Raw genomic sequence first — 23,219 nt, 5'->3', positions numbered from 1 at the left:
CCGGGCAGCTCTTGCGGCTCCTCCCCGCATCAGATAACCCCCTTGGAGAAGCGTTCTCCTGAGGGGGTTACCTTGTGGGCACGCTCCTCTGTACTCGGCCCCGCCCCTGGCACCTCAGTCATTGGATGTGCTTGACAGCAGCGGGAGCCAATGGCTGCGCTGCTATCAATCTATCCAATCAAGAGCCGGGACCCCGTGGGGGGACAGCGTGTCCCCGAAAGATGAAGGGGTTCAGGTAAGTAAAACGGGGGGGGGGGGTGGGGGGCCACTGACTGCCAGGTGCATCCTGTGCATTAAAGTGAGAAAACACAAGGGTTTACAACAACAACTTTAAGTGGGGTACACACTATAACAAAATGGGGGGAACGATCGTTCCGATTTTCCTCATTGTTTCACAGCAACTTGAAACCAAGGAAAGAAAAAATGTACAAAAATTCTCGTACGACAAAGGCTTTTTTAATTTTTTTTTTTATTGTATCTGATTGAGTTCAGTCTTCCTTTACTGATTTTTCTTGTACGAAAACGGTACACATTAAACGACAATCGTTTGTTCTGTTCCCGTACGAGAAAAATATTGGAGTTTGTCCCTTCGGAAATTTTTGTGCAGAAGGTTGGAATCGGTTGTTGAAAGTTGTGTACACACTATCGGAAAATCGGATGATCGTTCCTTGGATGAAAATGTTCGCCCGATTTCCTTAGAGTGTGAATGAGCCCCGAGTGCCGGTTCACCCATATACGATGCGGTAACCAGCGCGATTCCAGTGCGGGTTCCTGCATCGCATACAACTGCCCTCTGCGAACCGCTGCGGGTGTCAATAAAAAGTCAATAACACCCCGGGATTGGTTTGCTTATCGCAGTGCGAACTGAGAATTCCGACTGGAATCGGAATGTATGGATGTGATCACCCGTGCAATCTAATTGTGGTGCAAACAAATAAAGCGGGCACACAATCTGCATTTTTTAGATGCACACTGCGCGTAGATTTGTATGCCTAAACGCAGCGTTTTATTTCTGTCCTGTGCCCTTAATGGAATCTGGATACAAATTCCCATGAAGAAAAGTAACATTTGTCAGCCCTTGGATTGTGACAGAGGCACAGCATGTCTCTCCCAGGCTCTGATCAGATGAAAGCAGTGTGTGTTTGTGTGTCTGTGTGTGTACAGATTACAGGGGAACTAAATTACTTCCAGTCCATCTCAACAAACAAAACAGGCAGAGCATGGGAACCACTACAAGCCGCCTGTGTGATGATGGGAGGCGGGGCTTGGTGTGGGCCAGAACTTCCCTCTCCTCCCCTCTCCAGTGTGAGCTGTAAGAGGTTAGTGAGAGGTGGAAAGGGGCTGAGAGCTGTCCAGGCACAGCAGACACCCCAGGGTGCAGCCCCAACACCGAGCCTCCCTCCATACTGACACTGGACTAAGGAATACAGACCTCCAGGGGAAGGGCGCTGGCTGCAGGCAAGGTATGTCTGGCTGCAACTTTCACAGCACATGTCACATCCTCTCCATACCATGCTTAGCAATATGCTCAGCAAGTTCATCATTCATCAAGACATCAGCTAAAGGACAAGCCTCTTTGTGTATTGCCTGGGATCATTGATTTCTCTTCAAGGAGGGGATGTATTAGGAGTATTGCACTTTTCTGCTCTTTGCTATGTTTTGATTGAGGATCAGTGCTAAAGGAAACAATGAGTGTGCATTGTCAGTGTGATTCCCCCCCCCTATAGATCAGTGTGATACCCCCCCTAGATCAGTGTGATACCCCCCCTTTACCCCCTATAGATCAGTGTGATTCCCCCCCTTCCCCCTATAGATCAGTGTGATCCCCCCCCCTTCCTATAGATCAGTGTGATTTCACCCCCCCTTTCCTATAGATCAGTGTGATTTCACCCCCCCCTTTCCTATAGATCAGTGTGATTTCACCCCCCCCTTTCCTATAGATCAGTGTGATTTCACCCCCCCCCCCCTTCCTATAGATCAGTGTGATTTCACCCCCCCCCTTCCTATAGATCAGTGTGATTTCACCCCCCCTTCCTATAGATCAGTGTGATTTCACCCCCCCCCCTTCCTATAGATCAGTGTGATTTCACCCCCCCTTCCTATAGATCAGTGTGATTTCACCCCCCCTTCCTATAGATCAGTGTGATTTCACCCCCCCCCTTCCTATAGATCAGTGTGATTTCACCCCCCCCCCTTCCTATAGATCAGTGTGATTTCACCCCCCCTTTCCTATAGATCAGTGTGATTTCACCCCCCCTTCCTATAGATCAGTGTGATTTCACCCCCCCCTTCCTATAGATCAGTGTGATTTCACCCCCCCCCCTTCCTATAGATCAGTGTGATTTCACCCCCCCCCCTTCCTATAGATCAGTGTGATTTCACCCCCCCCTTCCTATAGATCAGTGTGATTTCACCCCCCCCCCCTTCCTATAGATCAGTGTGATTTCACCCCCCCCCTTCCTATAGATCAGTGTGATTTCACCCCCCCCCCTTCCTATAGATCAGTGTGATTTCACCCCCCCCCCCTTCCTATAGATCAGTGTGATTTCACCCCCCCTTCCTATAGATCAGTGTGATTTCACCCCCCCTTCCTATAGATCAGTGTGATTTCACCCCCCCCTTCCTATAGATCAGTGTGATTTCACCCCCCCCTTCCTATAGATCAGTGTGATTTCACCCCCCCTTCCTATAGATCAGTGTGATTTCACCCCCCCCCTTCCTATAGATCAGTGTGATTTCACCCCCCCCCCCTTTCTATAGATCAGTGTGATTTCACCCCCCCCCCTTCCTATAGATCAGTGTGATTTCACCCCCCCCCCCCTTCCTATAGATCAGTGTGATTTCACCCCCCCCCCTTCCTATAGATCAGTGTGATTTCACCCCCCCCTTCCTATAGATCAGTGTGATTTCACCCCCCCTTCCTATAGATCAGTGTGATTTCACCCCCCCCCCCCTTCCTATAGATCAGTGTGATTTCACCCCCCCCCCCCCTTCCTATAGATCAGTGTGATTTCACCCCCCCCCCCTTCCTATAGATCAGTGTGATTTCACCCCCCCCCCCTTCCTATAGATCAGTGTGATTTCACCCCCCCCTTCCTATAGATCAGTGTGATTTCACCCCCCCCCCCCTTCCTATAGATCAGTGTGATTTCACCCCCCGTTCCTATAGATCAGTGCAATCCCCCCCCCCCCCCAATAGATAGATAGAGGGGGAGCGCATTGTGTGTGATGTGGTATTCTGCACATGGTGACTTGTGTACAGTTGTGTCATTCTGGGGAACTTTGTGATGTGTAGATCTTATCAGGAGGGATTGTGCCATCTGGGCCACCTTCTGATCACTCCAGGGGTTTAGGGAGGTGGATTCTGAGCCATTGCTAAAGACTCACAAATGATCCCCCCTGGGTCTGCTTTATTGTCTGTACAGTATTTGCAGTTATTTGTGGATGATGCACAGTAAATCCCATGCAGCCATTGTTCTGATGACTAACGGTAATGTGTTACCATATAGGAAATGGTGTGACAGTTAAGTGACCGCACACATTGTGACAGCTCTACCAGTTGCTATTCTATTGTGGAAAAAAAGAACTTCAACAATTGTCCAGACTGAAAGGCGAAATTCAAAAAAAAAAAAAAAGGCAGAAGTCTTATTTTGAATTAAGTAATTAAATTATTTCTAGGAAATTTGAAGTTGTCATAGCTAATGTAAAATGAATTAAATTAATAATATTAAATTATGAATAGAACACATTTTCATTAAAAAACTATTTATTATTATCCATAATATACTAATTCTAATTACATTTATTATAATTAGACATAATAGTATGTTTTTTCATAAAATACTATTAATAATTTATACATTTTAATCAAGTTAATATTTAAATTACTAATGGTGTAATCATATACTATTAGTAGTTTTTATATTCTTATTTTATCAATAATGGAAAATATTGCTAAATAATTGCTAAAAGTATAATACAGTGGTTTCCAAACTACGACCTGGGGGCTGAAAGCGGCTCTTTGCATACCCTTATCTGGCCCTTGGGGCACTATTCCTTCCACTGACATCAACAATGGGGCAATCATTTCGGCACCGGTGATGGGCCGCTGTACCTCCATGCCGGCACCGGCGATGGGGCTCTAATATTTCCCCCAATACCAAAGATGGGACCATCATAGGAACTCTCTCTGATGCCAGGGCATTTTCTGCTTCCACTGACCATGGTCCGTGTGTGTGTGTGTTTATTATTTATATATATATATATATATATATATAATGTATGTGTGTGTGTGTGTGCGCATATACATTCTTTTTTTTTTTTTTTTTTTTTACATAAAACATTAGAGCAATGGAAATCACTTTTTTTTTAATTTTATGTTTTATTTATTTTTTATGTGATAAAAGCAGCAGAAGGCTTTAGTTCCCTTTTAGTGGAAAACTGGAAAATTCTAATATTGCCCAGGGATTTTTTTTTTATTTTTTAAATAGGCTGAACCAGTAGTAATGATTCCAGTGAAAACCACTGCTAAATAGGGGGTGGTGTGAATAGGCCCCTGAGTGTGGCTGAGCCATGCTGCATGCTGATTATGTTGCTGTGTCTGGGGCTCTCAGGCTTTCCCATGGTAGGCCATGTGCAGTAATGTAAACACGGCTCACTATTTGTAGCCAATCTGTTCTCTTCCTTTTTTATTTTGTTTAGATTTTGTGACATATTTGATTTAGGTTTTCCTTAATTGTATACTCCTATTTTTTTGGAGTTGGCATTGTGTGAGTTCTGTAATTTTAATCTGTTTTGTGGGCAGCATAGCATTACTCAGCTATATTTGATGACGGAAGCACATTATAGTCCACCCCATGGTATACTGAATCATCTTAAAAGCATAATCTAAGAATAGTAATAAAGAACCTCATTCCATTAAATAATCAATCTGATCTGCAGCACTATACACCATCGTACACCCTCTGCAGACCTGTTTGGTGAGTTCATTCGTTCCAGGGCTTGTTCTATTTCCGTGTCCTCATTTTGGACTATCTGGTTATGACTTGGGCCGCGATCACGTGCATTCATTTGCCTTTAGAGAATATTCCCGAACGCATATAAATGCAGGTAATGATTTCTCAATGATATCCTTCAGACTAGGAATCTATCTGGGTTGGGGTCATTCACTTTAGCTGTGGCTTTACCACTCAGGACACTATCTGCATGGAGTTTGCATGTTTTCCGTGTTTGTTTTTTTTGTTGTTTTTTTTCCCCTGGTGCTCTGGTTTCCTTCCGTACTCCAAAGACATGCTAGTAGGTTAATTGACTCCTGTCTAAACTGGTCCTGGTATGTGTATGTATACATGTGAGATAGGGATCTTAGATTGTAAGCTCCTTGAGGGCAGGTCCTCCTGTGAATGCACAATATATAAATTGTCAAGGTTAAATGCCTGAAATGAATAATGTAAACAGATGTAGACGCAAATGGGTGCAGAGTCCAGGACATTGTGGGGCGCCGTTTGTTTATCTTTTTGGGCTAGAGGGGAGCTGCTCATTGGCAGCCTATAAAAGGGGTGTGGCTTGCTGGGCACAATGAGGTTGATTTTTTTTATTTATTTATTTATTTTTCGATTAGCTACTTGCTGGAACTCCACTTTTAGGCTCCATGCACACTGAAGCTCAAAAAAGCTATTTCTGGACGCCAGATTGCTGGCAGAAAACACTGGTTGAAAAACCTGCTTTTAACAGCGTTTTATACTAGCGTTAATGAGCGTTAATGAGCGTTTTACAGCGTTAGCGTTAATGGGCGTTTTTTATAAAAATACACAGAGGACACTCCAAAAATCCCACAATGCATTGAAAAAAAGAATGCCGAACACTAATGAACGAGCGTTAATGAGCGTTAATGAGCGTTTGTCGTTTTTTGCCGCTGAAAAACGGCACTTTGAACGCGAATTTCTGGCGTTCAGAAAAAAGCCCATAAACTCCACTGCTCATTAAAGCTGAAAAACGTCCATGTGTGCATGGACACATAGGCTAACATAGAGTGGAGTTTATGGGCTTTTACAAAAAACGCCCAAACTCCAATAAACTGCAGTTTATCAGCTTCAGTGTGCATGGAGCCTTAAAGTGGTTGTAAAACCTTACAACCAACTTTGACCTACAGGTAAGCCTAGATTAAGGCTTACCTGTAGGTCCAAGAAATATCTCCTAAACCTACACGATTTAGGAGGTATTTGCCGAAAGACAGGTGCCGCTGTCTACAGCGCATGCGCCATAGACAGCGTCGCGCAGGCGCACTGAGCGCGCCGCTGTCAACGGCGATATGCCGCAAGTGCCGGCTCCCGTGTGCTTGAAAGACGGCTTCGCCGAATGACAGCAGCTGAGCAGCGAGACCCACCGAGAAGATGGATGCTCCAGACTGCAGGGGACAGCGGTGACTTCGCTGGCTCTTGTGTCAGGTAAGTGACACATAATGGACTACTATGCGATGCATAGTAGTCCATTATGCTTTACCTTTGCAGGGAATCAAAGAGGAAGTAAACTCATCAGGGTTTACGTCCTCTTTAAGCTTTGACAAAAAAAAAAAATAGAAGCTGATTGGTCTCTATGGAAAGTTACACCAGATTTTGCGCTCTTCAGGTTATTAAATCAACCCCAGTGTGTTTTGAATGGATGCACCCAGCCCCAGCTGGCAAGCTAAAGGATACACCCACAAACAGGGAAGCAGGGACCAGCCAGACATAAAAGAAAAAAAAAAAAAAAACACTTCCTAGAAGACTACATTTTTATGTAAGTCTAAAGCCTCATGCACACGAGACGCAGTTAAACGCGCGTTCAGATGCAGTTGGACAGTTTTTTCAACTGCACCTGAACTCATTCAATGTTATCCTATGTGTCCATGCACACAGTCTCGTTTTTTTCCGTTTATATGCAGTTGCGTTTAATCTCGTTTTTCCAGAAGCAAAAAAATGCGTTCAGAAACAAAAATTTCTGCGTTTCAGACGCAAAACGCGGCAAAACGCGGTAAAACGCGGCAAAACGCCGCTACCGCGTTTAGCCGCGTTTGCGTTTATATGCGTTTTTAAAGGTGACCTTTTTTTTTACATTAAAAATCTCAAAAATGATTGCAAATGATGAAAAACCATTAGAAAAATATTTTAAACAATTGCAATTGCAAGTGGACAATCCACAACTTGTGGCAAGTGACGTGGCAAGTGGACAATCCACAACTTGTGGCAAGTGACATGGCAGGTGGCAAGTGATGTGGCAAGTGGACAATCCACAACTTGTGGCAAGTGACGTGGCAGGTGAAGTGGCAAGTGACGTGGAAAGTGGACAATAGACAACTTGTGGCAGGTGACGTGGCAAGTGACCTGGCAGGTGACGCGGCAAGTGACTTGGCAGGTGACGTGGCAAGTGGAAAATCAACAACTTGTGGCAGGTGACTGGCATGTGACGTGGCAAGTGGACAATCCATAACTTGTGGCAGGTGACGTGGCAAGTGACGTGGCAAGTGACGTGGCAAGTGGACAATCCACTTGTGGCAGGGGACGTGGCAAGTGACGTGGCAAGTGGACAATCCACTTGTGGAAGGTGATGTGGCAAGTGACGTGGCGAGTGGACAATCCACAACTTGTGTCAGGTGACGTGGCAAGTGGACAATCCACAACTTGTGGCAGGTGATGGGGCAAGTGATGTGGCAAGTGGACAATCCACTTGTGGCAGGGGATGTGGCAAGTGACGTGGCGAGTGGACAATCCACAACTTGTGTCAGGTGACGTGGCAAGTGGACAATCCACAACTTGTGGCAGGTGATGTGGCAAGTGATGTGGCAAGTGGACAATCCACTTGTGGCAGGTGACGTGGCAGGGGACGTGGCAAGGGACGTGGCAAGTGGACAATCCACAACTTGTGGCAGGTGATGTGGCTGGTGACGTGGCAAGTGGACAATCCACATCTTGTGGCAGGTGACGTGGCAGGTGACGTGGAAAGTGGTGTGGCAAGTGGACAATCCACAACTTGTGGCAGGTGATGTGGCTGGTGACGTGGTAAGTGGACAATCCACAACTTGTGGCAGATGGCATGGCAGGTGACGTGGAAAGTGGACAATCCACATCTTGTGGCAAGTGACGTGGCAGGTGATGTGGCAAGTGACGTGGCAAGTGGACAATCCACAACTTGTGGCAGGTGATGTGGCAAGTGATGTGGCAGGTGATGTGACAAGTGGACAATCCACATCTTGTGGCAAGTGACGTGGCAGCTGACGTGGCAAGTGACGTGGCAGGTGACGTGGCAAGTGACATGGCAAGTGGACAATCCACATCTCGTGGCAAGTGACGTGGCAGGTGATGTGGAAAGTGACGTGGCAAGTGGACAATCCACAACTTGTGGCAGGTGACGTGGCAGGTGATGTGGCAAGTGACGTGGCAGCTGACGTGGCAAGTGGACAATCCAAAACTTGTGGCAGGTGACGTGGCAAGTGACGTGGCAGGTGACGTGGCAAGTGATGTGGCAAGTGGACAATCCACAGCTTGTGGCAAGTGACGTGGCAAGTGGACAATCCACAACTTGTGGCAGGTGACGTGGCAGGTGACGTGGCAAGTGAACAATCCACAACTTGTGGCAGGTGACGTGGCAAGTGACGTGGCAGGTGAAGCGGCAAGTAGACAATCCACAACTTGTGGCAAGTGACGTGGCAGGTGATGTGGCAAGTCACGTGGCAAGTGGACAATCCACAACTTGTGGCAGGTGATGTGGCTGGTGACGTGTCAAGTGGACAATCCACAGCTTGTGGCAGGTGGCATGGCAGATGACGTGGAAAGTGGACAATCCACATCTCGTGGCAAGTGACGTGGCAGCTGACGTGGCAAGTGGACAATCCAAAACTTGTGGCAGGTGACGTGGCAGGTGACGTGGCAGGTGACGTGGCAAGTGATGTGGCAAGTGGACAATCCACAGCTTGTGGCAAGTGACGTGGCAAGTGGACAATCCACAACTTGTGGCAGGTGACGTGGCAGGTGACGTGGCAAGTGAACAATCCACAACTTGTGGCAGGTGACGTGGCAAGTGACGTGGCAGGTGATGTGGCAAGTGACGCGGCAAGTAGACAATCCACAACTTGTGGCAGGTGACGTGGCAAGTGAACAATCCACAACTTGTGGCAGGTGACGTGGCAAGTGACGTGGCAGGTGATGTGGCAAGTAACGCGGCAAGTAGACAATCCACAACTTGTGGCAGGTGATGTGGCTGGTGACGTGGCAAGTGGACAATCCACAGCTTGTGGCAGGTGGCATGGCAGATGACGTGGAAAGTGGACAATCCACATCTCGTGGCAAGTGACGTGGCAGGTGATGTGGCAAATGACGTGGCAAGTGGACAATCCACAATTTGTGGCAGGTGACGTGGCAGGTGATGTGGCAAGTGGACAATCCACAACTTGTGGCAGGTGATGTGGCAAGTGATGTGGCAGGTGATGTGACAAGTGGACAATCCACATCTTGTGGCAAGTGACGTGGCAGCTGACGTGGCAAGTGACGTGGCAGGTGACGTGGCAAGTGACATGGCAAGTGGACAATCCACATCTCGTGGCAAGTGACGTGGCAGGTGATGTGGCAAGTGACGTGGCAAGTGGACAATCCACAACTTGTGGCAGGTGACGTGGCAGGTGATGTGGCAAGTGACGTGGCAGCTGACGTGGCAAGTGGACAATCCAAAACTTGTGGCAGGTGACGTGGCAAGTGACGTGGCAGGTGACGTGGCAAGTGATGTGGCAAGTGGACAATCCACAGCTTGTGGCAAGTGACGTGGCAAGTGGACAATCCACAACTTGTGGCAGGTGACGTGGCAGGTGACGTGGCAAGTGAACAATCCACAACTTGTGGCAGGTGACGTGGCAAGTGACGTGGCAGGTGAAGTGGCAAGTGACGCGGCAAGTAGACAATCCACAACTTGTGGCAGGTGATGTGGCAAGTGACGTGGCAGGTGATGTGGCAAGTCACGTGGCAAGTGGACAATCCACAACTTGTGGCAGGTGATGTGGCTGGTGACGTGTCAAGTGGACAATCCACAGCTTGTGGCAGGTGGCATGGCAGATGACGTGGAAAGTGGACAATCCACATCTCATGGCAAGTGACGTGGCAGCTGACGTGGCAAGTGACGTGGCAAGTGGACAATCCAAAACTTGTGGCAGGTGACGTGGCAAGTGATGTGGCAGGTGACGTGGCAAGTGGACAATCCACAGCTTGTGGCAAGTGACGTGGCAAGTGGACAATCCACAACTTGTGGCAGGTGACGTGGCAGGTGACGTGGCAAGTGAACAATCCACAACTTGTGGCAGGTGACGTGGCAAGTGACGTGGCAAGTGAACAATCCACAACTTGTGGCAGGTGACGTGGCAAGTGACGTGGCAGGTGATGTGGCAAGTGACGCGGCAAGTAGACAATCCACAACTTGTGGCAGGTGATGTGGCTGGTGACATGGCAAGTGGACAATCCACAGCTTGTGGCAGGTGGCATGGCAGATGACGTGGAAAGTGGACAATCCACATCTCGTGGCAAGTGACGTGGCAGGTGATGTGGCAAGTGACGTGGCAAGTGGACAATCCACAATTTGTGGCAGGTGACGTGGCAGGTGATGTGGCAAGTGGACAATCCCCAACTTGTGGCAAGTGACGTGGCAAGTGACACGGCAAATGCAAGTGTACAACTGCTCTCTATGCTGCTGCTGCTCACTCTGATCAAAATAGCAGAAATAGTTAAAAAAAACGCTTTGAGAGCTTGGGGAGGGTCTACATGATGTTATCTTTATAAACGCGTCTAAACGCAAACGCGTCTAAACGCGTCTAAACGCGTCTAAACGCGACATGCAAACGCGGCAAAACGCGCGTTTCTAAACGCGCGTTTCAGCTTTTTTTTAACAGAGGTTTCATCTGCGTCTCGTGTGCATGAGGCCTTAAAGTGACTTTGAAAGACAGCCTTATTCTCCAACAGCAATCCATACACATCCACTACCTAATAGCCCTGTAATCTATTGTTCATTAAATCATATCTCCTCCTTTTCTAATAAGGTCTGTGAGCTCCCAAACCTCTCCTTTCCCCCCCTTGTTTTATAACAAGCGGTGCAGGTTAGTTGCGATCATGTGCACACAAGGATTGGTCAAGGATACCACTCCTTAAAGGGTAAGTTCACCTTTTGTACCTTTTTTGTCCCTAAATTCCAGCTCCCCTATGCACCAGTATAGCATTCATGTACCTTTTGATATTTAAAAAAAAAAAAAAAAAAAAAAGCTTTCCATTAAATCTATAGTTGCTTACTTTTCTTGTCCTAATCCACGTTTCCAGACGTTTCCATTTGTAATGTCTCTTTCCTTACAGACTGTAGATCATGACATAGGAAGGAGTTGACCAGCTGACCTCATTAGTACACACCCTGCATCATCCACCCTCCCACTCCCAGGTGCACGGTTTTTAAATGAAATGAAGTCAATCAGTGATCACCATTCTCACTTCTTGTACGCGGGACGTTTCTCAACCTCTCCTGAACGCTGTAACATCACAGCTAGTAATCCACGTTTAAAAACGCGTGTTTAGCAGCGTTTACAAGCTGCACTTGCGTTCAAGAGCGTTTACTAAAGATAACCTCAGGAGAACCTCCCAAATGATTAGAAAGCACTAGAAACAAGTATTTGTGAACTATTTCAGCCATTCTGTGAGAGAACAGTGTGAGTAGCAGCTGAGAAAGTAGTGTGCTTGTAGCTAGCTGTTATTTTTTTGGTTGGTTTGTTAATATGGATCCCATGATGAGCATGTGTGAGGCAATGCTCCTGATATTGCTTTTGCTGAAGCTCCAAAGATGTAGAAAATTGCGTGAGAGGACCAGACTTCGTCGCTACCCATTGATGGCTCAATGCATTTCCACAGGATACTTTTCTAATATGTATGTAGAAATTTTTAAATTTTACACGCATGTCAATTGCCACCTTTTTGACATTCTCTTGGAAAAGGTTAGACCCCGTCTAGTTCACATAACACGTGAGAGATTGATGTAGGGTTACAGGCTAGGAGAAGGAAGAGACGATTGTATGAATCTCATTAGCTAGCTAGCATGTTGGGTCATAAAGAAACGCAAACAGCCAGACATTAGGGTCTTCAGCTCAACGTGGGGGTCATCAAGTTAAATTCTCAATGGCTGACGGGTGAGTGAAATTCCTATTCAACTTCAGGTGGATGGGCTGCCCTACGCGCGATGAGTGAAAATGCTTCAAAACGCCCCCCCCCCCCCCCCGCTAAAAAAACGCATGTGGAAATGCGAGTTCCCACTATGCAGAGTTGTGAATGGGATTTGACAGCTGAGTGTTTCTGTCCACTCTTTCTTATGTACTTGTATAAAGATGGCCATACGCTATGCAGTCTGATTGTGTAGCCATGTGAGAAGGGTGATCACTGATTCATTGCTATTTTGGTGCATAGGGGAGCTGGAAGAAGTGTACAATGGTGAATTTACTCTAACTTTAACCAACAAAAGCGCACCAAAGATACAGCAGGCAGGACTTTTCAAACCACAGCGCAAATGTAGCTCAGCAATGCGAAAAGCCTCGATGTTTCCCGCTGGAAACTTGCGTTTCAGGGCGACAAAAGCGCATCAGTGGGAAAAGGCACTAATATACATTTTTCTAAGGCTCCATTCACACAAATTTAGTTTTTTATTTTTATTTTTCATGCTTTTTACAGAAACGCAGGACATTTTTTCTCTAACATAGGTTCCTGTGGAACACGTTCTCATGAATGCATTTTTGTGCCTCTGCATTTTTGGAAAGGGTTAGGGACTTTTTTTAAATGCAAAACTGCCAAAGGCCCCTTTCACTCAGGGTGGACTCTGCAAAGCACATTCACCTGCTCAGCGGGGGGTCTCTCTGAGCAGGCGGTTGACGGGTCCGGACACGGCCCCACAGTCCTCTATGGGGCGGTACTATGGAAACGGACCACTGGTCCATTTTCCATTCGACTGTCATCCAATCTGAACCCCCAACCATCTGTTTTTGAGGGACCGGATCGGATCAGATACTGGCGGGTGTCAATGGACACGTGTCTGCTGACATCCACTGCTCCTTATCCAACAATGAATGGTCCAATCAGGTTCACTTGAAAAATGGACAGGCAGACCCAATTGGATCGCCTCTGTGAAACCAGCTTTAGTCTCTGTAACTGTCTTGTGAACGGGAGGTTCCTGAATTGGTATATTGATTCTGTATCCATGAATACTCTTTACAGCACCATAGTCTTATTATCATACAGTATTCATATTTTCCAACATTTATACAGCATTTACGAAATGGACACCGTACAGTTAAACAATTCAGTAGACCTAGGACAGGAGGGTCTTGCTCATGAGAGCTTACATTCTAAATGGGAGGGGCAAGTGATACAAAAGTTAATAAGGGATGCATTGATGGAGAAAGGTGAAGAGTTGAGTTTTTTTTAAGTGGAGGGAACCTAGTTTTCTCTGAGTTTTTTTCAGCGCTGGCCTAAAGGCGAACAGATTAGGCAATAGTAGGAATGCTCTTATCAAAGCTGAATTCCAGGAAAACTAAACTTTCTCCTGTGCAGTGGGGCTGCAGCTGCACTACAAGGGTTAACTACCTTAGGGAATTTGGTAAAGCAGCTTTACTTACCTGATCCTCCGCTCCTGCAGGCTCCCCCACACTGCTAGACTGGTCCTGGCAGCCTCTTCTCCCCTACACGCTGGTGGTCTAAGCTCCTCTGTTGTCATTAAAGTGATTGTAAAGGTTCAGTGTTTTTATTTTTAATTAAAATAACAAACATATCTTTTAATTACCTCCACTGTGCAGCTTGTTTTGCACAGAGTGGCCCCAAACATCCTCTTCTGGGTTCCCCCGGTGGCTCTCGCAGCTCCTCCCCCGTATCAGATAACCCCCTAGGGGAAGCGCTTCCCAGAGGGGCGTAACCTTGCACGCGCGTGCTCCCGAGTCCAGCATTCGACGTCCATAGCCGCCGATTGTATGACTTGGGCCCCGCCCCCCTACACTGCTATCAATCTGTTCAATCGGGACATGAGACACCACCCGGAGCTGGTGTGCTCATTCCCTTCGCATAAATTTCGAGGCTCAGGTAAGTATAAGGGGGGCTTGGGGGTGCTTCTGCATTGAAAAATGTTTTTTACCATAATGCATTTAAGGGGTAAAATGGCAAAGGTTTACAGCCCCTTTAAGACTGATGCCGGGCCCAAAGCTCTGCACTGGACGTGAGGATGCAAAGCAACAGTCCACCTCCGGAACATTGAAATGTGCTGTCAGCCCGGCGGAGGGAAGGGGGAGAGTGTGCAGACGATCAGGTAAGTAAATACGTTTACGGTTCTAGACATAAATGAGTAGCCCAATTGGGTGCTGGTTATACGGTTCAAGCTGGATTGCTCAGATCAGTGGGCCACTTGCACTCCGGCTCCTTCATACAGTAGACCTCTTGCATGTTTTTCTTCTATAAGGGTTTTTAATGCTGCTTTTAGGGGCATCTGCCATTTTCTTTTTGTCCTACCTCTAGACCAGTGTTTCTCAACTCCAGTCCTCCAGGCGCCCCACCAGGTCATGTTTTCAGGATTTCCCTCACATGAATTGGCTGTGGAAATCACTAAGGCAGTGAAACTGATCAAATCACCTGTGCAAAATAATGGAAATCCTGAAAACATGACCTGTTGGGGCACCTTGAGGACTGGAGTTGAGAAACACTGCTCTAGACGTCCCTGGATATTCGCCTATGTGTCCACGCGCACATAGCGGTCTGCAGGAGTTTAGAGGCAGACATAAACCTCATTGCCATTGTGCACCTAAACACGTGTAAACGCTAAAGCTAGGCATATTTAGCGAATGAGCATTACAGTGTTACTAAACCCAGAACAGTAAAAACAGTGTCTATATGCAGTAAAGCATGCTTGTTGTACTTGATGTGGAACCTAAGGGGTTAATCCTCTGCATTGTTTAAAAAGGCTGTTTGATCCTGTCTTCTCTGATCCTCCCCTTCTTTTTCTGTCCCCCAATCCATCCGCTGATAGAACAGAGCTTTGGGGCACTCCTGCTCTGGGTGGGAACTAACTGCCAGTGACCTCACCAGTGACACTAATATAATGATCAGTGCTAACAATATACGTCACATGTTAATAATGAGCGCTGCGTTACGGCAGCCTATCCATATGAATGGACTGCCTAATGCATCGCAATAAACCATAAATGTGCGTGCGCGGTGTTCTCCAGCACAGTGCGCTACAATGAAGGTGCGTAGGGGTGCACATAGAGTGTGTGTGTGTGTGTGTGTGTGTGTGTGTGTGTGTGTGTGTGTGTGTGTCCACAGCTCGACTGCAACAGGAGAGATGATGATTACAAAAACAAAGCAAAAAATGATGGGTGCAAAATAAAAAAAAGTACAAAAATACTACTAAAGCTTGTTTATGCAATTGTAATTTGTTTAGTATGTTTGGTTTTGTACGTAGGTGTGTTTTTCTGCCTTGTCTGATAAAACTATTGACAAAAGTAAACAATACGCATTCCGTTGGAGTCCTTTAATGGGATGGGCAACCTCTGATGCATCTGTCGCCATTCTTTATTCCTAATGCTAGACGAACAGCTGAGCTCCATTTGTTGTAGGTGCAGCTCTGTACAGTGGGAGATGAACATGAATGACCTTCCCAGAACATCATTTAAAGTCCTAGATGTAGGTGGAAAACATTAATTTTACTACATTACTATTGTAAGAAAAATCAAACTTTGCTTGTAATGAATGAGAGAAAAAAAAATAATACAATGACGTTTTTATTTATCAATTAACCACCTACAAATTGCACACACTGAAAAAAAAAAAATTTAATCAAATTAATATTTGGTGTGTTCACGCTTTTGTCTTTATCCACTTCAGCTCCAGAAGGTTTTACCCCCCTTAATGACCAGGCCATTTTTTTTTGCAATACAGCACTGCGTTACTTTAATTGACAATTGCACAGTCATGCGGCACTGTACCCAAATAAAAAATTTCCTTTTTTTTCCCCCCACAAATACTGCTTTCTTTTGGTGATTGGTCACATCCTGCGGTTTTTATTTTTTTGCGCTAGAAACAAAAAAAAAGACCGACAATTTTGAAAAAACTAAATTATTTTTTTATTTTCTGCTATTTAACATGTCCAAGAAAAAAATATTTAAAAAATTTAATTTTTTTCATCAATTTAGGCCAATATATATTCTGCTAAATAGAATACTGCAATATTGATTGGTTTGCACAAAAGTTATCGCGTGTACACATTTATGGGATATTTTTAGGGCCTTTTTAGTTATTCGTTATTTTTTTTTGTTTACTAGTAATGGCAGAAATCTTTTTTTTTTTTTTTTTTTTTTTTTTTAGCAGGACGGCAACATTGCGGTGGACAAATCTGACACCTAACTGATGCTTTTGACACTTTTTTTTTTTTTTTTTTTGGGAACCAGTGACATTATTACAGTAATAAGTGCTAAAAATATGCACTGTTACTGTACTAATGACACCGGTGGGGGGGCGTTTACAACCAGGGGAGATTAAAGGGTTAAGTGTGTCCCTATGGGATGCTTTCAAACTGTGTGGGGGGGTGGTCTCACTGAATAAACACAGAGATCCCTGTTCCTGCTTATCAGGAACACAAGATCAACAGAGTTCATCCATGTCAGAACGGTGGTCTGCCTTGTTTACTACGGCAGACTGCCGCTCTACCTCTCTGGGGAGCGATCGCGGGTGGCTGGCAGACATTGCGTCTGCCGGACCCGCTGATTGGCTCCCCCTCTAGCCAATTGGTGCGCACTGGCTGCTGCATGAAATGATGTACAGGTACGTAGTTTTGCACAGTAGAGCTGTCCTGCCGCTGTATATGTTCTGTGGCTGGTCTGAAAGTGGTTATAGGCTAACTCAACATTTTTGTACCAAGTTACACCCATATTTGTTTTTTCCCTGCAGCTGCTGTTTGTTCATTCAGAGGTCAGTAGTGTCTATAAAATGTGAGTGCTGAGATCACTGGGCTTAGGGTCCTTTGACCCTTCCTCCAGCTCTCCAACTGAAAGCCTTACTTCGGTATGGACATGGAACAGGAGGAAGAGTCTGCGGAAGTCTGGCGTGGAGCCGAAAGGCTTCAGTGCCAGTTTCCCCTAGTGGAGATGGTCATGCCAGCAGCCAAGAGGCGATTGAAAAATCGGCTCGGGTGAAGACTCCGCTGGATTCCTGGACAGGTAAGTGTCCTAATGTTAAGCCTAAAGATAAGGGCCTGCAGACTGGCTTGTCCCTAGGAACAGTCTAATTTATGTGATAAAATGGATTCACTGGCACCAGTTGTCTGTATGGCTGCAGTGCCGCCTTGCTGCATGCATTGTGTATAGATACAAAGGATTCTGGCAGGGAGTCGCATGAACTGTAAATGGCTAGATGGTATAGATGTAGCATCACTGAATTAACAAGTATATGCAAAGCCACAACTTCCCTGGTGACTAAGACCTATATACCACCCCAACTTAGACACACAAAGACCACAGAGAGGTTCTAATTATTCCAAATTCTGTCCAAAATTAAATCTTTTTTTTTTTTTTTAATACCTTGCCTAAGCATGTCTGGGCATTCTGGGACTTTTGGTTCTAATGGTTTTCTGACCTTGGTTAGTGTTGGTGTATGGTAATCTGTTTTGCGGGTTGCTGTTAATCTATTCTTTTGAATATATATATATATATTATTTTTTTGTAGCACTAAATAACTTTTCCAGCCTGTTGTACTAGTCACACTTTGTGCAGACTCCAGAATGCCAACACTGCAGTGGAAACTTCCCGTAAGCTGATGTTGACTAGATGGAGCGCACTGTTTCCACTGTGGACTTTAATGTTGATCGTATTAGAAGACGGAGATGTTGTTACTCTGCTTTATTTATCTTCTGATTACGTATTCAGTTTTTGCACATTTTAACTTCCATTGTGATCTCTTCTAGAAAAAATAGGTTCACAACAAAAGTAGTAAAAAATTGGCCATGAACACAAATTTACTATTATATGCATTTCTTAGGGACGTGAAAAATTTAAAAATGAAATGTCAGCAAGTTGTGAATGATTAACCCATAGCTGCTATACCTATACATCTGATCCTGGGCTGCGAAATCTATTCTGCTTCTGGCTGTGTTCAGTATAATGTACTCCTGATCCTTGCAGCATAAGGCAATATTTAACTTCTCTGATGGCAGAGTTTTTAAGCAGTTGCTTATTTGGATATTCATATTACCGGTATGTCTAAGCTAAATTTATCTGTCTAGTTTTAATAGCAAACCTGAAGAGATCGAACAACTGTGTCTGCCATTGCTGCATTTTTAAATTGAGTTTACTGGCTGTCTCTAGCTTTAGTCAGTTCTTGTCATCTGCATTCTCCAGGTCCACTTTTTAAGCAACTTTTTTTTTTAAAGTGATTGTAAAGTCTCGTTGTTGTTTTTATAGATTTTTTTTTTTTTTTATACTTGCCTGCTCTGTTGCAGTGGTTTTGCACAGAGCAGCTCAGATCCTCCTATTCTCGGGTCCCTCTTCTGTGCTCCTGGCCCCTCCCTCCTGTTGAGTGCCCCCACAGCAAGCAGCTTGCTATGGGGGCAACCAAGCAGAGTCGCAGAACCTTGTGTCCTTTCAGACACGGAGCTCTAGCTCGGCCCTGCCCACTCTCTCCCCTGATTGGTTAGCTGACTTTCATTTACAGCAGCAGCAGCCAATGGCACCGCTGCCGTGTCTCAGCCAATCAGGAGGGAGAATTTCAGATGGTTGAGTCACTCGTGGACATCGCTGGACAGAGAGGGGCTTCAGGTAAGTATGAGGGGGGGCTGCTGCACACAGAAGGATTTTTTTTTAACTTAATGCATTAATAGAAAAAAAAAAGTTTTTTTATTTAAATTTTTCCCCCCCTCCATCATACTTACCTAGGTGGATGCAGCATCGGTCCCCCGGTGCCTCTACACTGAGAACCAAGCAATCAAACACAGCCGATCGCTCGGTTTTCAGTGCTTCGTGAGCAGAGAGCTGCAAACTGTAAGTCAGCAGCTCTCTGCTCTGTCCCCTCCCCGCTCACTGGAGTGCTGAGCGGCGAGGGTGGGGCAGCCGGATCAGGCTCTGAGTGGCCCGCTGAGAGGCTGAGCCGGGTGTTGGTCCAGGCCCCTGGTGGATGCTGACTCTGGTCGGGATGACACGGTACCTGGACTGACATTGGTGACGTCAGCAGAGAACGGACTTCAGCCCCCTCTCTGCTGAAAATAGGCTACAGGAGTGCACATACACACAGAAGTACAGCCAAAGAAGCTTTGGCTATACTCCCTTTTTTTTGTTAAATCTTTTAAAAAAAACAAAAAAAAAAAAACAAGCACCTTCTGCCTTTACAAACCCTTTAATGCCGAACCGGTATATGACGATCTCGGGCACCTTTTCCGATCGTCCCCTGCATTGTTTACCTTTCTCTGCGGACTCGTATGCAGACACTGTGCCCACCCCTCCCCTTCTCCTGTCCAATCAGAGAGCTTTGTATTATGTGAACCTACTCGCAAAATGCAAAGCCTTCTGTGAAAGCGCAGCCAAGAGGGGTGGGCAGAGGTGTTACTGTATGAGATTGCAGCATCTCTCTTGTTAGAGCTCTGGTGGTATAGTAATAGCTGTACTCCCTGCAGTCGGTAAAACAGTAAGTTGTAAAGAAAAGAGATAAGTCCACAAGGTGGCATGAACCTTGTTGGACTTAACCCATGGGTGCTCAACCTGTGGCTTTTCATCTGTCGCGTAACTACAAATCACATAATTTGTAGATGACATGAGGCATAACAGACGATTACAAGCATGATTCCCAAAGGTAGAGGCATGATGGGACTTGTAGTTCTGCAACAGCTCAAGGGCCACAGGTTGAGCACCCATGACTTAACCCATAGCAAGCCAACACATTTTAGGCCGTGGCTGAATTCCTGAAATTTAGTTTTAAAGTGTCAGCAATCCTGAAAAATCTAAACGTGAAATGTGATCGAGTGGCATGGAAATCGGACAAAGTTTTTAAAGGCTGTGTAATTAAACCTGTTAAGTGACTATCATATGCACCTAATGTACGATTGTTCAGATTTTCTGTACAAAAATGATTTTTTTACCAGTATATGGCTAGCCTTGGTTATGGATTGGGGAATGCTGTACCCTTATCAAGCAGCAGAGCTTTTCTTTAACAAACGACAGTCTGTACTTTATACTTATAGTGGCTCTTAACTTTATTGAGACCAAGGCTCTGTAATTTCTTCTAAAATATTATACACCCCAATATTATAAAAAAAATAAAAACAGAAAAGTTTATACTCTGACAATAGTATGGGAATACAAAATGGGTATTGAAATGCTGGAAGGCTATGGATGGGGTTGGGTGTCATTGTAAGGGAGTAGAGGTTCTGGAGGGGGTGAAAGGACTCTGCAGCAGACTTGGTGACCCTGTAGAGTGTGAGGTTTTACGAGGGAGCTGGGAGCAACTGTTGGGGATGGGGTATCTCCAGGAGGCTTGGAGCTTTGCAGGGGCAATGTAGGCGACCAAAGGACCCTGTGGGAGCTGGAGGACACTGTTGGCAGTGGGGGGGCTGGAGGCTTTGCAGCAAGCTAGGGGGCACTGCAGGGTGCTGGGTGGAAGGTTGGGGCACATAGGGCTGTGTGGAGCACTGAGGGCCACTATAGGAGGTTGGGGAGCTCTTTGGGAGCTGGAAAGCACTGTGGGAGGTTTGGGGATATGCAGCTGGCTGAGGGTCCAGAAGGAGGGAGGCTGCGGCCTATAAGGGGCCACAGCCTTGTGATTGAGAACCAGCCTCATGATATTCAGTGTGTGGCTGCCTGTTATGTTAGTATAACCTATAGGAAGTATTTATGATCTACTACTATTATCAAGCTTATTCATAAAAGTAGTGCAAGGAGTAAGCTATACTGTAAAGTGGAGTTTCTATACATTGCTCAAGTTGGATCACTGAAAGATGAGTACTTTTTTCCTTTGAACATATGTGTCCATTTCATCATTTCCCAGGAGACCTCCACAATTTCCAGTATAGGGTATTCTGATATTGGGGGTCCAAAGGCCATTTATTTATACTATTAATGCATTTTTATTATTATATTGTTTTTAAATACTATATATCAGAAATTTTAATGAGATTTGTTCTCTGGAGAGCAGCTCGTGTCTGGCCATCAGCCTGACCACAAGCCATATTTAATGCTGGTCTTAAGAATGCCATTCCACACATAGCAGGACAGAGCGGAACACATTCTGCGTAGTAAATTGACTTAGAAAATCTAAATCGTGCCGCCTGGCAGTATAAGATCCAGCAGTGTGATACCCATGTAATTTACACAGCTGTCTTTAAGCTGTGCTTTTCTTTCACTTTCCTTTTCTAGTGCAAGTCTCACCTTCTGCCCTTTAAAAGTAGGAGCAGAACTGTATTTTTACTGTGTGTGTGTGTGTGTGTGTGTGTGTATTTTTGGCTGGCGTTCAGTTCTAAGTAGTAATATATAATAATTACAGTTTAGGCTTGTTAATATGGTTTAGGGAATGAATCGCATCTATGGGATAGGGTGTGTTGCAATAAGGAAACTTAACCTATGGTCTGCTTGGTTAAGGCAGTCTGTCCAAAATAAGTGGGCTACCTTTTTAAAGTGGTTCCAAGGGCAGAAGCATTTTAACCTTTATTGCATTCTATACATTAAGGTAAAAAAAACGCCTGCAGTGCAGCTTCCCTCCGCCTCCCACCGCCCTTCCTTATACTCACCAGTCAGATCTTGATTCAGCAATATGCACAAGAGCAGCAGCTCTCTCCCTGCTCATTGGCTCAGGGATAGCAATGGGAGCCATTGACTTCCTCTGCTGTTAATCACAGCCAGGGAAGGGCGGGGTTGAGCTACACTCTGCATCTATAGACACACACAGGGGGTTTCGGAGCAAGCAATCGCCACTGCCCCCATAGCAAGTGGCTTGCTAAAGTGGCACGGGGCTTGGGACCCAAGAAGAGGAGGATCGGGGCTGATGTGTGCAAAACCATTGCACAGAAAAGGTAAGCAAAACATGTCTGTTTTAAAAAAAATAAAAATACAACACACGTTAATATGAGGGAGATTTACTAAAACTGTTGCACTCAGAATCTGGTGCAGCTGTGCACAGGAAAGCCAATCGGCTTCTAATGTCAGCTTGTTCAATTGAGCTTTGACAATAAAACCTGAAAGCTGGTTTCTATGCAGAGCTGCACCACATTTTGCACACTCCAGATTTAGTAAATAAACCCAGAGTGACATAAAGTGTGTCGACACAATGCGAAGGAGTGGAGATTTGTAAATCCAGCCTTGGAATGTGAGCATTTTGAGAACCACTCCCTTTTTATTGCTTACAATGTGAGCAGTTGACACCTACCTGGAACACCCACAGTGAAATTTATGTTGCAGATCAGGCTGTCAGTCATGGAGCATAAGTGGGTGGCTTGATCTTGTGTACAACCAGATCTGCAGTACTTAGCGTAAATCGAACTTAAAGCGGGAGTCCGCCGTTTTTTGTTTTTTTGTTTTTTTTATTTTTATTTTTTAAAGCCAGCAGCTACAAATACTGCAGCTGCTGACTTTTAAAATAAGGACACTTACCCACCCAGCGCGCCCGCGATGTCGGCACCCGAAGCCGATCTCTCGATGGTCTCTCGGGTATGGGGATCAGGAAGTGGAGCCTTTCGGCTTCATTTCCCGGTTCCCTACTGCGCATGCGCGAGTCGCGCTGCGCAATAAGGATGGTCCCTGCTGTCTCTGGGATCCGTGTGTTTCCCAGCAGGCAGCGGGGGACCTTCGGAAAGGGGCGTAGATTCTACAGAAAGGGGCGTACCTTCTGCAGAATCTACGCCGGAAGTGGGTGCAGATACCTGTACTGTACAGGTACCTGCACCCCCCTCCCCCCTGAAAGGTGCCAATTGTGGCGCCGGAGGGGGGGAGTGTTCCAATGAGCGGAAGCTCCACTTTAGGGTGGACCTCCGCTTTAAAGTGTTACTAAACCCACAACAGTAAAATCTGTCAGTATATGCAGAATAGCATGCTTGTTATATTCAATGTGGGATGTAAGGGGTTAATTCTCTGTATTGTGTTAATACTGTTTGATCCTGTGTGGACAGATCCTCCCCCACCTGCAGGGTCTCTTGGCAAGGCCAGATAAGACACGGTGAGGGTAGTA

General features: G+C 45.7%; 1 protein-coding gene across 1 annotated transcript in view; it reads left to right on the top strand.

Moving 5' to 3' along the window:
• The first annotated feature begins 1,294 nt into the window (after window positions 1-1,294).
• The window catches only part of FAM107B (family with sequence similarity 107 member B), an 87,354-nt gene continuing 65,429 nt past the window's right edge, over window positions 1,295-23,219 (top strand). The window contains exon 1 of the mRNA XM_077474267.1: window positions 1,295-1,463. The gene's annotated coding sequence lies outside the window, so the exon portion shown is untranslated. The remainder of the gene's footprint in view (window positions 1,464-23,219) is intronic.

The sequence above is a fragment of the Lithobates pipiens genome, unplaced genomic scaffold (assembly GCF_037356315.1).
Source record: "Lithobates pipiens isolate NorthernLeopardFrog02 unplaced genomic scaffold, aLitPip1_a1.2 Scaffold_8, whole genome shotgun sequence".
In the NCBI taxonomy this organism is placed as follows: Eukaryota; Metazoa; Chordata; class Amphibia; order Anura; family Ranidae; genus Lithobates; species Lithobates pipiens.
Note: the sequence above shows the minus strand (reverse complement) of the source record. Positions and strands in the feature narration are given on the sequence as shown.